Raw genomic sequence first — 14558 nt, 5'->3', positions numbered from 1 at the left:
CATTTTGTTGGACATTGTTCAGCCAGCCAGGGCTAAGGCAGAGTGTCTCAGAGAGCTCTAACGTGGGCCTCAAGTTCTAGCACTGTATTGGGTAGATGATTCTGATTATAGTGCACTGGTTGTTTTAGAACCAAGCCTTTGATTTGACCTTACCTCATTTGGCCAGAAACAATAGCATTAATTCCAAGGAGTATTACTAGATTTTAAGAGTATCCTTCTGTGGAACCAAAAGTGTGTGGTTAAGGGAGGTCAAATAGGTGGTACAAGTGCTTCCTTCTCTGTGCATAACATATAACTCCCACAAATAGGCTCCCTTCTTCAATAATGCCTGTATTTGGAATGGTTGATTGTATTAGCTTTTATGAGTAGGCAACAGAGGATGTTCTATAAAAAACTTTCCACATACCCTATTCCACTATCATTTTACTTTAACTAATTTAACTCCCAGCTGAAATAGTGTCCTTTCTTAATAAGTGCTTCAAAAATCTTGGAATTGAGTATCATTTCTAGTCCCTCTGGTGCACAGAGAATATCATGGAACAACTTTGCTGTGCAGCACTGTGACAACTTTGCCCAACTTCATACAGGCCATGGGAGTAATACTTGACTGTAGTCTGACTCAAGTCTTGGTGAAATGCTCTGTAATTCCTGATGGAGCAAGGAGGAGAAAAAGCCTGATGAAGAGCTGCCATGAGGCAGTTTCTCATCCCTGTCATGTGGGAAACTACCATAAGGCCATTTCTCACCCATCTCCTAGTTTCAGTTGAATGCACGACTTTCCACCTGTGGGGGTACAACTGCAGGTTTCTGTATAAGTCTGTAAAACTTTTTAGATTTAGTTTAGAGGTGACTCTTCAACAGCAGCATCACCCATTGCCTGGGCTATTTATAACCCTACCCCTCTAGTTTGGTGTCATCATGTGAGGCTAGTGACTTGAGGAACTGACTCCATGCTGATTTTGCTTTTGATGTCTATGTAAGTAATAAATTGTCTGAATCCATTTGGGCCCAGTCTCTTTACCCGCCAACTCAATGGATGTGTGTCAAGCCACAAGCCAACAGCTGCAGTAATAATACTCGTGGCCTGCTAGCCACTGCATTGTGGCTTTGGGAATGTTTGATTATATGACACAATGGGACTCTCACTGGCCAAACACTTAGGTAGTATATGTACCATGGTATATGCCTTGAACGTGGTACTTGTCTCTAGGCAGAATGGATTCCCCAGTTGGACAGGTGGACAGAAACCAAGGTTTTATATTAGAGTTACTCTTGATTGCTTTTCTCCCATTGCCAGACGAAGGAAAATACCAATACCTACTCCTTAGAAGGTCTTATTTACACGACTGGAAGGACAATACCAATTCTTAAGCTTCACACACACACACACACACAGACACACACAAACACACACACACACACACACACACACACACACACACACAAATACACACAACTACCTGTGTCTAGTGAAAAAGGAAGCATAAGCCGGGCTCGGTGGCTCAGCCTGTAATCCCGCGCCTTTGGGAGGCTGACGTGAGTGAATTGCCTGAGCCTGCGGGTTCGAGACTTGCCTGGGCAGCGAGACCTCATCTCTACAATAAATCAAAAAATCAGCCAGGCGTGGTAGCGCGTGCCTGTAATTCCGACTACTTGGAAGGCTGAGGCAGAAGGATCGCTGGAGCCCAGCAGGTTGAGGCTGTGGTGGCTGGGAGCGGTCACTGCACTCCAGTCTGGGCGACAGAGTGAGACTCCAACTCAAAAACAAAAGAAAAAGAAAAAGAAAAAGGAAGCATAATGACAGTGTTTGGGCCTATTCAGAATGTACTTTAAGTATGTGATTGCCTCCTGCTCATTAATCCTGTGGTCCCTTCAGTCTATGGTGTTTTGAGTTTCAAAGAAACCAAATGTTTCACTGCAAAAACAAATGTTTTTTTCTGCAAAAATTTTCACTGCAAATGTTTTTTTCTGCAAAAATTTTCTATTTTGGCATTGTGTCTGGAAAAAATAAATGGCGACATGGAGAATAACTTCTAAATTATACATTTTTGAAAAAAATTCTGTAATACTTGATTTTCCATTATATTCTTTCCTAATATAGATATTTAAATCTTTAAGTTGCCTTCTAAGCATGATTTTAACTGCATTTCACAGATTTTAATGTTGTATTTTCATTACTATTTAGTTCAAGATTTTGTTTAACTTATTCTGTAATTTATTCTTTAATCCAATGATTGGTTTAGAATTGTGTTGTTTACTTTCCAAATATGTAGGGTTTTCCTGGTTTTCATATTGGTATTTGTGATGAAAATGTTAACACAGCAAGTCTGGTTGCTAACTTCTTTGTGTTTGCAAGTGAACTTGGAACCATGATTGACTCTTGACCAACCCTTGGGAATATGGCCCTCTGGATGTTTTTTATGTCAATGGTTGATTTATTTTTTTCTTGCTTTTGTAAACTTAGAGTGATAAACCATGATGTATATACTTGCTTGTCAGAATTGCTTTGTACAAATGTCAAGATTGATGATGTGTATCAGGTTTCTGAGTTTTAGTTACTATGACTGGTCACATAGCTGGATATGCCTACATGACCAGCCCTCCATAAAAGCCATGAATGCTGCGACTCAAATGCTCTTCTGTTCTTCCCCAAGCAGAGATATTCTGTACATGTCCCTGTATTGCAGTACTAGAAAGAAAGAATGTATAAAAAGCCTGTGTCTGGCATGTAATGATTCTACCCAATGCATATCTTTCTTCTGCTGCTTTTACTCTGTATCCTTTGCAGTAATAAATTGTAGCCTTGAGTACAACCTACTATTGAGTACTTCTTGTGAAACTTGATTATGATCCTATGTCCCCCAAAGCTGTATTCTACTTTAATTGTATTGTGGTTAGAAAACATAAGTTTAAAAGAAAATCATTGAAACTTGTTTTACGGCCTAGAATATGGTCTTTTCTGGTAAGTATATCATGTGCCCTGAAAAAAAAATGTGTATTTTGCCATTATTGGGTGTATTGTTCTATAAATACCAATGGGGTCAAAGTGCCTGATAGTGTTCAGATGTACTAAAGCTTGTTGTTTTTTTCCCCCTAGTTTAGTCAATTGCTGAGACAGGATTCTTAACATCTCTGGTTATGATTGTGGAACTGTCAATTTCTCCATTTAATTCTGAATGTTCTTGTTTCATGGGATATGTTATGGGATGCATATACATTTGATATGATACTTTCCTGTTGAATTGACCCTTTTGTCATTACAAAGTGTCCTTCTTTATCTCTCATAATGCGTTCAGTTTTAATATTTGCCTTTTGATGCTAATGGTCATTTTAGCCCTTTTCTTATTCTTTGTGAGGTTTATCTTTTCCATCCATTTTCATTTTTCTGTATATTTATACTTAAAATCAGTACTGTATCTTGTAAACAACATATAGTTACTTTTTTTTATTTTTACCTTCTGATAATCTCTGCTTTCCAATTAAAATGTAGTCCAGTAATCTTTAATATAACTACTAATGTGATTGAACTTAGGCCTAACATTTTGCTTTTTTATTTTCTTCATGTCTCTTCTGTTTTTTCTTCTCTTCCTCTTTTCTGACTTTTTTTGTATTTGAATACATTTTTAGAATTCTAGTTTATTTTTCTCATTAATACTTTATTCTTTTTTGCACTATTTTACTAGTGGCTGCCTTAGAAGAAATTATAATATATAGCCATCCGGCCGGGCTTGGTGGCTTAGCCTGTAATCCCAGCGCTTTGGGAGGCTGAGGTGGGTGAATTGCCTGAGCCCACGGGTTCGAGACCTGCCTGGGCAACTTGGCGAGACTTCATCTCTACAATAAATCAAAAATTAGCCGGGCGTGGTAGCGCGCACCTGTAGTTCCAGCTACTCGGAAGGCTGAGGCGGAAGGATCGCCAGAGCCCAGAAGGTCGAGGCTGCGGTGGCTGGGAGAGGCCACTGTACTCCAGTCTGGGTGACAGAGTGAGAATCCAACTCAAAAAAACAAATAAATAAAATAATAATAATAATATATAGCCATAAATTTTCACAGCTCACTTAATTAGTTAATAATGTACTACTTCAAGTAAATATGATTGACTAATGACAAATACTTTTAGTTTTCTCATATTAATATATATTTAACTTTCACTCTTCTGTGATATTTTCACTGATATAAAATTCTGGGTTAATATTTCTCTTTTGTTCAAGGCTTTAAAGATGATATTATAGTTTTTCTGGTCTCTATATTTTTAATTGACAAATTGTATATATTTGTGGTATGTAACATGATGTTTTAAAATATGTATACATTGTGGGATGGCTAAAATGAGCTAATTAACCTATGTGGTACCTCACATACTTATCATTTTTTGTGTGATGAAAACATTTAAAATCTATGTAGTGATTTTCAAGTATAGTTATCATGCTATACAATACATCTTTGGAATTTACCTTTCTTGACTAACTGAATTTTTGTATTCTTTGACCAACGTCTCTTCAATCTTCCATCTAGTTCCTGATAATCATCATTTATTCTCTGTTTTTATGAGTTTGACTTTTTTAGATTCAATATATAAGTGACATTATGCGATATTTGTCTTTCTGAGCCTGGCTTATTTCACTTAACATAATAGCCTCCAGGTTTTTCCATGTTGCTGCAAATGAAAGAAATTCTGTCTGTTGTGTATATGTACCACATGTTCTTTATGCATTCAACCATTGATGGATACTTCAGTTGATTTCTTATCTTGGCTATCATGAATAATGCTGCAGTGAGTAAATGGAAGTTAAGATATTTCTTTGACATACTGGTTTCATTTCCTTTGTATATATACCCAGTAGTGGGATTGCTGGATCATAAGGTAGTCCTATTGTTAATTCTTTGATAAATTTCCATTCTCTTTCCCAAAATGGTCATACTGATTTACGTTTTCACCAATAGTGCACAAGGGTTCCCTTTTGTCCACATCATTAACACTTGTTGTCTGTTGTCTTTTTGATAATAGCTATTCTAACAACTATGAGGTGATATCCAATTGTGGTTTTAATTTGCATTTCCACAATGATTAGTGATGCTGATCATTTTTTCATATTCTTGATGATCATTTGCATGTCTTGAAGTAGTGTCTAACGAGTTCCTTGCCCATTTTTAAATCAGGTTATTTGTGTTTTTGCTATTGAGTTAAGTTCCTTACATATTTTAGCTATTAACCTCTTATCAGATTATGGTTTACAAATATTTTCTCCCATTCTATAGGTTGTCTCTATTAATTTTCTTAGCTGTACAGAAACTTTTTAGTCTGATAAAATCCCTTTGTCTATTTTTGCTTTGTTGCCTGTGCTTTTGGTGTCATATTAAAAAAAATATTGTCAAGACCAATGTCGTGAAGCCTTCCCCCTGTGTTTTCTACCAGTGGTTTTATTCCAGGTCTTACCTTTAGGTCTTTAATTAATTTTGAGTTGATGTCTATATATAGTGTGAGATAAAGGTATAGTTTCATTTGTTTTTCTCAGCACCATTTTTAAAAATGTCCCACCATTTTAGAGTTCTCCTTAATACCAAGGGACTTCCTGGGGCCTCTGCCCTCCAAGCATCTGCCCATGTGGATTCTTGCAGGGTTATCCATCATTTGACTTACCATGTCCTATAGGCAGCAGCTCCATGCCCAAGTGGGGACAAGGTCATCTCTTTGCAAGGCTGCATAGAACTGGAATATGACCCACATCATTTATTGAAGAGATTGTCCTTTTCTCATTATAGGTTCTTGGCACCTTTGTGAGAAATCAGTTGACTGGAAATGCATGGGTTTATGTCTGGACTTTAATCTGTTCCATTTGTCTATGCATTTGTTTTTATGCCAGTACTGTGCTGTTTTGATTACTATGGCTTTGTAGTATATTTTGAAGGCAGTTACTGTGATGCATCAAGTTTTTTTTTTCTCCCTCCCCCTCAAAATTATGTTGGCTATTGGGAATCTTTAATAGTTCCATATCAATTTTAAGATTGTATTTTCTGTGTCTGTGAAAAATATCATTTGGATTTTTATAGAGTTTCCATTGACTCTATAGCTTGCTTTGAGTAGCATGGACATTTAAACAATATTAATTCTTTCAAACCATGGTCATAGTGTATCTTTCCATCTATTCATGTCTTTTTCACTTTTCTTCATCAGTGTTTTATGGTTTTCAGTGTACAGAGCTTTCATGTCTGGTTAAATTTATTCCTAAGTGTTTTTTTTTGGGGGGGGGGGTGGTAGCTACTATAAATGGAACTTTCTTGATTTATTTTGTTAAATAGTTCATCATTAGTGTTTAGCAGCACTATTGATCTTTGTATGTTGACTTTGTATCCTGTAACTTAATTAAATGTATTAGTTCCAACAGTTATTTTTTGTGGAGTCTTTAGAATTTCTCCATATATAAGATCATATTATCTAAAAATAAACAATTTAATTTCTTATTTTCTGGTTTGAATGCATTTTATTTCTTTCTCTTGCCTAATTGCTCTGGCTAAGACTTCCAGTCCTATGTTAAATAAAAGTGGTGAGAGTAAGCATCTTTGTCTTGTTCCTGATCTTAGAGGAAAAGCTTTCTACTTTTCATCATTGAGGGTAATGTTAGTTGTCAGTTTGTCATACATGGCCTTTATTGTGTTGAGGCACATTTCTTCTATATTTGTTGAGAGTTGTATCATGAAAGGATGTAGGATTTTGTGAAACGCTTTTCTGTATCCATTGGGATCGTATGGTTTTTGTCCTTCATTGTGTTTATGTGATGTATCTCATTTATAGATTTACATATGTTAAATTATCCTTGTATCCCAGGGATAAGTTCTACTTGATCATGTTGAATGATCTTTTTACTATGCTATTGAATTTAGTTGGCTAGTCTTTTGTTGAGTGTTTTTGCATCTATATTCATCAGGGATATTAGCCTGTAATTTTGTGTGTGTGTGTGTGTGTGTGTGTCCAGGCCTTCATTGTTTCTGATGAGACTTTAGCTGCTAATTTAATCACTCTTTTTTTTTACTGTCATATATCATTTTCTATTGCTGCTTTCAATGTCCTGTCTTTCTCTTTGACTTACAAAAATTTATTGTTTACCTCAGAATGTACTCTGTGTTTATTCTGCTTTGAATTTATTTAGTATCTTGTATCTGCTAATTCCTGCCTTTCATTACTTTTGGGAAATTTTCGTTCATTATTTTTATTTTTTTTAATTTTGTTCTCTCTCTTCTACTGGTATACTAATTCACTTATGTGAGATTGCTTAATATCATCTAATAGGTTTCTGAATGTTCAGTTTGTTTCAATTTTTTGTCTATTCTCCATATTGTAATTTCTGTTGATCTGTCTTTAAACTCACTCATTCCTGTCATGTTCATCTGGCCGTTAGATCCATCCAGTGATTTTTTTTCATAAATTGTATTTTTATTCTAAAATTTTATTTTTTATTGTCTATTTCTCTGCTGAGACTTCCTTTTTCTCTACTGAGGTTTTCATGAATTGATAATCCTAAGGTCTCTGCCTTAAATGAGTCTAGTTCTGATGCTCTGTCTCATCAAACTATCTTTTTGCTTTTTAGTATGCCTTGTAAACTTTTTGTTGAAAGCTGGACATGATGTACTGGGTAAAAGGAACTGAGATAAATAGGCCTTTAGTGTAAGGCTATTTGGTTGGGAATTAGGTTATGTTTAGTGTTTGCTGTAGATGTCAGAGAATAAAATTTTCTCTGATGTTTTTCTTTGTTTTTGACTTGACTGTTATCTTTGAGTTCCTCTAGAGACTTGTTGTTAAATAATGTCTGAAACATGCAGTTCTTTCCATTGTATTCTTCTATCATTATTCAGGAGCGCAGTTAATATGGTGGTAAGGTGTGGGGAGAGAGGATGTGTTCTATAGTCCTGTGATTGGACCTCAGTCTTTCAGTGAACCTATGGCCCTAGGCTGAGACCCTCACAAGTACATCTCAGTTTTATTTTGCTTTCTCTACCTTAGATGAAATAAGAAGACTAGATGAAAACTGGAATTGGGCATTTCCTTTCTTCCAGATCAGTTAGGTGCTACTAAATCTCCAGCTCTGGAAATACAGTTGGCCTCTATCCATGAGTTGCATATCCATGAATTCAGTCAACCATGGACTGAAAATATTTGGAAAAAAACTCCCATAAATTTTTTTTAAAATACAGTGCAATAACTATTTATATTAGGTATTATGAGTAATCAAGAGATGATTTAAAGTACATGAGAGGATGTGCATAGGTTATATGCAAATACTGCACCATTTTATATAAAGGATTCAAGTATTTGTGGATTTAGAATTCCATAGATACTGAGTGATGACTATAGTTTCTTTTGAGGGCAGGCCTTGCTAAGAAGAGAATATTCTTGGGTGTGTCACAAAATGCCTCCTTTTTCTCACTCCCTGCTTAAAGCCCAAGGAAATTTTTCTTTAATCTTTATTATGAGAACCTGGTAGAATTCCTAGGAATGAAACTCAAAAAAATGAGTGTGGGAGTAGGGCTAAAATTGGGCCTCCCTAGGGTTTCTAACTCTCAAACTACAGTTTAGGTTTTTTTACCCTGGCACTTGTTCTGGGGTTTTCCCACCCTGGCACTTGTTCCAGGGTTTTCTCCTGGGCTTCTGCTTCAGAAAGTTGAGTTTTCTTCACCTGCTTCTCTGTTTCTACAATTTGGGGGGCAGTAGTTTGCTCTGTGACTTCAATCTCTAATGTATGTAGGAAGAGTTGTTAATTTTCAGTGTGTTCAACATTTTTCTTGTTAGGATGGAAGTGATGACTTCCAAACTCCTTATATGCTAGACCAGAAAATGGAAGTCAGGCTTTCATGAATTAGAAACATGTATTTCATTGAGTATAACAACTTTAAAATTCTTACCTGTTAGTTCCAACATCTGGTTCATCATGGAATTAGATTAGATTGATTTTCTTTTCTCTTTTTAATGTATTCTGTTTTCTTGATTCTTTGTATACTGAGTAGTTTGGGGCTATATCTTGGATATTATGGACATTAAATTGAGGAGATTCTGGGTTACATTGTTTTAATCCAAAAGTATTGTTTCCTTTGCTTTAGCAGCTCATTTTCTTGACTGTGCTTAAACAGCTAACTCTGTTTCTTGTACAGCAACTCTTTGTTCAGATCTTTTGTTTTTAGATAAGCTGTTAAAAGTCTGCTCTTGTAAGCATGGTTCAGGGTTTAGTCAGAGATGTGAGTAGACAGGGCTTAAGGATCCACTCTTTAGCTCTTTGTCATCAGTGCTCATAGTTTCCTGAATTCTTTTATTAAGCCCTGAATTGCTGGAATTTTTACTTGTGTTCACTTCTGCTGTGCATACTTTTGACAGTACCTAGTCCCAGACTAACACCCTATCCCCTCCTACAAGTGAATGCATGCAATCCACCAGTGTCTGTTTGCTTTTCTTCATAGTACCTTCAGGGTGGAAGCTCTAGTCTCAGTTCATAATTGTTGTTTTCCTTTGTGTCTGTTCCACAGGAACATGAGTCAGGTTCAGTGAGAAATGTGAGTAGATATAGTTTAGGAATTCCTTCTCTGGCTCTCTTCTTTCTGGGATTCTCATCAACATTTTACAACTTGACTTTTTTCATTCCATAAGCTGGAAAAATGAGTATTTTTTCCATGTATGCCTCCTCCTCCACTAATTGTTGCCATAAGTGCTGCACTTAGCCAAGGCTAAAAGTGATGAAAATTTATTTGTATAGTTTTATGTCTCCATTTCTTCTAGCAGTTGTGGGTTCCTTTTCAGTGTCTGTCTGCTTCTGTTCACTGTCTAGTATCTTAAGTTCATTTCTCTTACTATTATATTCCAGGTTTTGTAGTTATTTTCTGTGTGTGTATGTGTTACAGAGAAAGAGGATCCTATAGGTTCTGAGTTCATTACACCCAGAAATGGAAAGTTTTCAGGAATATTTTCCTGAGGACAAAAAACCCCCTCTACTTTGTTGAACAATCTCTTAGAAACTAGGGCCATGTGTTCCTTCAGTGACTATTGGTAGTGTAGAAACTTGTGATGTCCTAGCCTCTTGTTTTCTATACAACAGGGATTAAGGGAGAGAGATGTTTTGGAGATAGGCAGAATAACTTGGGGGCTGTAGACAGCCTGTATAATCTCACCTCCCTAAACTGTGTGGATATTTGTATAATTTTTCACAGAATCTGGAGATTTGTTTTTTTTAACCTAGTTAAGACTGTTTTGAGCCAAATATTCGCTTCTACTGTACTTAATACAATGCTTGTCCTAAAGTTAGGTATTCAGTAAATGTTAGTTAAATCTCTTAACTATTGAGTCACCATAATAAGTTATTCATAATTAATAAGTTAGCTAAATATAAACACTTTGATTATCATAGAAATAAGATGATTAAAGAAAAGTATTTGTATATTTTCTTCTTATATTCATGTGGATATACAGCTAATATATTTCAAGCCATTTTAAGTAAAAGATTAATTTGTCCTTGGTATCCTTTGATACCATTAATTTGTCCATGGTATCCAGTGCTATATGTGAGGGAGGACCTCCCCCCAAAATGGAATTTTTTTTTGGAGGACGAGCAAAGACTACCCCTGCTAGGGGTTCTAAGAACCCTTTGGCAACAGTGTACCAGCTAGCATTGTGAAAGATTGCATTTGGCTTCAGTGAATTTTTTTTTTTTGAGATTCTTTCAATGCATTTCCCATTTCATAATGGGTGATATACAAGTACACCTGCCCACACTGTGCTGAGTGATCAGCAGTTTCTGACCAGAAGTGGCATGACCCCAGTGCCCTCCCCTCCCCTCCCTATTCTCCCAATATTGCCCCGGGAGACTTTGTTTTTCCCCTAGATGAAAAAAAATTCTCAAAGAGAAACATTTTGCTGATGTGGAAGAGGTGAAACAAAAAACTGCAGAAGCACTTAAAGGCATCAAAATTGAGGAATTCAGAAACTTTTGAACAGTGGTAAAAGCATCTCAGTAGGTGTATTGTATCAAACAGAGAGCACTTTGAAGGTGACTGAAGTTTAAACATGTAAGAATAAATACACAATTTTTAAAATAAATAAATTCTGTTTTTTGCGGGGTCCCCTCATTAATGAATTGTTTGTGGAGACATTTTCATTATGGTGTTTTCTACTTCTATCTAACTAATTTGTTGAAAAGCTATAGGGAATAGTGAGTTAATTAATTACTTAGTGAGCTAATTAATTTAAAAGTTCCTTTTGAGGTTTCTTCCTCATATAACAGCCAAAGTAAATGGAATTATTAACATGAACACCTTAAAGATGTATATAGAAATTAGGAGGCTTGTAGAAATTATCAAGGAATTAAGAATATAGAATAACAATGATAGAAGTTTCTCTAAGATTGGGGTTAAGATGTACTAAAGAGTACATGCAGAAGATTCAAACAAGATCCTTATCTATCCCCATACACAAAAATTAACTCCAAATGGATCAGAGACCTAAATGTAAAACCTCAAGCTATAAGAACCTTAGAAAATGCAGGACACACCCTTATCAAAATTGGAACTGGCATCCAATTCCTGAACAAAACCCGAAACACACGGGCCATAAGAGAGAAGATAGACAAGTGGGACCTCATTAAACTGACAAGTTTCTGCAAAGCCAAAGAAACCATCAAGAAAGCAGGGAGACAGCCTACAGACTGGGAAAAAGTATTTGCCAACTCCATGTCTGACAAAGGCCTAACATCTATAAGGAACTCAAATGTGCTGAAAAGAAAAAAACAAACACCCCCATTATAAAGTGGGCAAAAGATATGAAAAGACACTTCTCAAAAGAAGGCATCCAAGTGGCCAACAGACACATGAAGAAATGTTCAACCTCACTAATCATCAAGAAGATGCAAATTAAAACTACACTGAGATACCACCTAACTCCAGTCAGAATGGCAATTATCAATAACTCAAAAAACAACAGATGCTAGAGAGGATGTGGTGAAAAGGTAACGCTGCTACACTGTTGTTGGGAGTGTAAACTAGTGCAACCTCTGTGGAAAGCAGTGTGGTGATTCCTAAAAGCTCTAAATATCAACCTCCCATATGACCCTGCAATCCCCCTACTGGGAATATACCCTGAAGAACTCAAATCACTCTATAAAAAAGATACTTGCACACGTATGTTTATTGCAGCATTGTTCACAATACCAAGAACCTGGAACCAACCATGCTGTCCATCAAAAGAGGACTGAATTTTAAAAATGTGGTACGTATACATGATGGAATACTATGCAGCCATAAAAAAGAACATAGTCATGAATTTTGCAGCAACCTGGATGGAACTAGAGTCTATAATACTGAGTGACCTCTCACAGAAACAAAGATCTGAGTATCACATGTTCTCACTCATATAGTGGACCCTGAACATCTATCATAATACTATAAGAAAAGGATTGACAGTGAATGGAAACTATGGGGGGGTGGTGTTGGGAGGGGAAGGAAGGTGGGAGTAATGGTAGTCAATATCTGTCTGGGGACGGGGAGACACCCCTTATCAACAAGGGTGCCTGAACGATACATATTTGTATACCTAACCCTTAACTGTACCCCACAATTTTAAAATAAAAAATACATTTATAAAAGAAATTTAACAATAAAAAAAAAGATGTACTAAAGAGTTTAACTATACACATAAAAAGTATAACATTCGTCAAAATACAACTTGCAGCACTTTTGGCTTTGGACTCATTCTCTTGTTAATGTACATGTAAGATATTATGTGGGGTCTTGATATCATTATGGTGAGTTACAGACTGTACTATACGTGCTATTTAGTTTGAATGGAAATAAGATCAAAGTAGCTTTGTCAATCTTTCACTAAAATTCGAGATTTGGTATTGACTTGTAAGTGTGATTATTGTAAAATAGATGTAGTATGGAATTGTTTCCCGAGATTAATCCAAATATTCAACATAAAAATTTAGAAAGTTTCTTTAGTTCTCTACCCTAGGTTTCCATTTACTCAATGATGCAGGCAGACTAGAGAACACCAAAAAAGGCTTGGGACTTCTGGGATCATTAAGGGTCTGTGGTAGCCATCTTGCTGTTGTTGGCTCTAGTGACCCATAGCCACAGGTCAATTTGTATGCATCCTCTTTCTCTCTCAAGCAACCTGAGTTGAAATCCAGTGCTCCAAGCTACTTTGAAGCTTTAATTGCATGACTGAGCACTGAAAATGTGAAAAACAATTTTAGACCAGCATTAAAAGGTAAGGTCAAAGAATGTTTTTATGGATATTCATGTGTCTTGCCAGCAGGATTCAATATTTTTTTCCAAATGATTCTGAATTATTCATTTATACTTTAACATACATTTGTTTGATTCTTCCAAGGGATCCCATTGCATTTCTACTCATTCTGTTTCAGACCACATTAATTATTGCCTTGTGTGTTACTCTCACATCTCTAAGGTAGTCTAAGGTAGATTAATACTTCAAGTGAATGGGAGGTAAGGTGCTATATCTTCAAGGGACTTTTCTTCATGTTGCATAATGTCTGTGTGATAAGAAGCACAAGGAGAAAGTCTGTTTTAGAATTAGCAGCATGAGGTATTAACATTCTATAATGCTTTTATTAAGTTTGGTAAAATGATTGGCCAAAGACAATTTTCTTCTCAAACTAGTAACTGAATTGGTATGTGGGGGGAGCCTTTCCTAATATTGACTTTCCTTGGTAGCTAAAGGCAGCTACATATTTCAGAAGCAGTTTCCAAGGAGGTAAATAGATGGTGAGGTAATTTTTTAAAGTACTTAGATCCTGATTGTCTCCAGAGGCTTTGAAGCTGTGCATTACACAATAGGCTGATTTGATCTACTGGGATCTTCGCCAGGTTTGTAAATGCACTAAGATTTTTAATGATCACAAATGACAACATGATATCCTTCTCTTTATTCTAGAAATGAGGTCATTTCTACATGATAAGGAACAAGAGTAGGTTTTAGTTTGGAAGACTTGGAGGATCAGAATTCTTTTAGGTCAGACACAGCAGTATGCCTGAGACATAGTTATACAACCACTAAGTTTTGGCTACTTGGTTTGCTGCTATACCCTTGAAAATGTTCATTAGTCTGTAAGCAGCATGAGGGCAGGTTTTACATCATTTTGGTAATCATTGAGGCACAATAGTTGGCTGTGGTAAGTCCTTGTTAATTTTTGTTGGAAGACTGGGAAATAAATTGTATTGCAATATCCTAGATTTTTTCTTTAACTTTTTCATTGTTATGTTTTTGTTTTAACATGGAAATAGAGGTAGCCGGTTGGACTAGAGGCAGGACAAGGTGTTCTTTTCTTTCTACTCCAGGAAAACAGGTTTTCATTTTTTAAGATTCTTAAATGTCATCTTTTTTTTTTTTTTTTTTTTTTTTTTTGAGTCAGAGTTTTACTCTGTTGCCCAGGCTGGAGTGACCTGCTGATCTCAAATAATCCTTTGGCCTCAGCCTTCCAAGTAGCTGGGACTACAGGTGCACGCCACCGTGCCTGTCTAAATTTTTGATTTATTGTAAAGACAAGGTGTTGCCCAGGCTG

At 36.2% G+C, this 14558-nt stretch overlaps 1 protein-coding gene across 2 annotated transcripts in view; it reads left to right on the top strand.

Annotated features, from left to right (window-relative positions):
* PRRG1 (proline rich and Gla domain 1) overlaps positions 1-14558 on the top strand; it is a 114706-nt gene that overhangs the window by 21076 nt on the left and 79072 nt on the right. Inside the window, exon 2 of one of the 2 annotated variants that reach the window (XM_021715151.1) lies at positions 11381-11386. The exons of the other annotated variant lie outside the window; for it this stretch is intronic. The gene's annotated coding sequence lies outside the window, so the exon portion shown is untranslated. The remainder of the gene's footprint in view (positions 1-11380; positions 11387-14558) is intronic. 2 annotated transcript variants of the gene reach the window in all.

The sequence above is a fragment of the Carlito syrichta genome, unplaced genomic scaffold (assembly GCF_000164805.1).
Source record: "Carlito syrichta isolate Samal-C Ts95f unplaced genomic scaffold, Tarsius_syrichta-2.0.1 Scaffold306747, whole genome shotgun sequence".
NCBI classification, from domain to species: Eukaryota; Metazoa; Chordata; class Mammalia; order Primates; family Tarsiidae; genus Carlito; species Carlito syrichta.
Note: the sequence above shows the minus strand (reverse complement) of the source record. Positions and strands in the feature narration are given on the sequence as shown.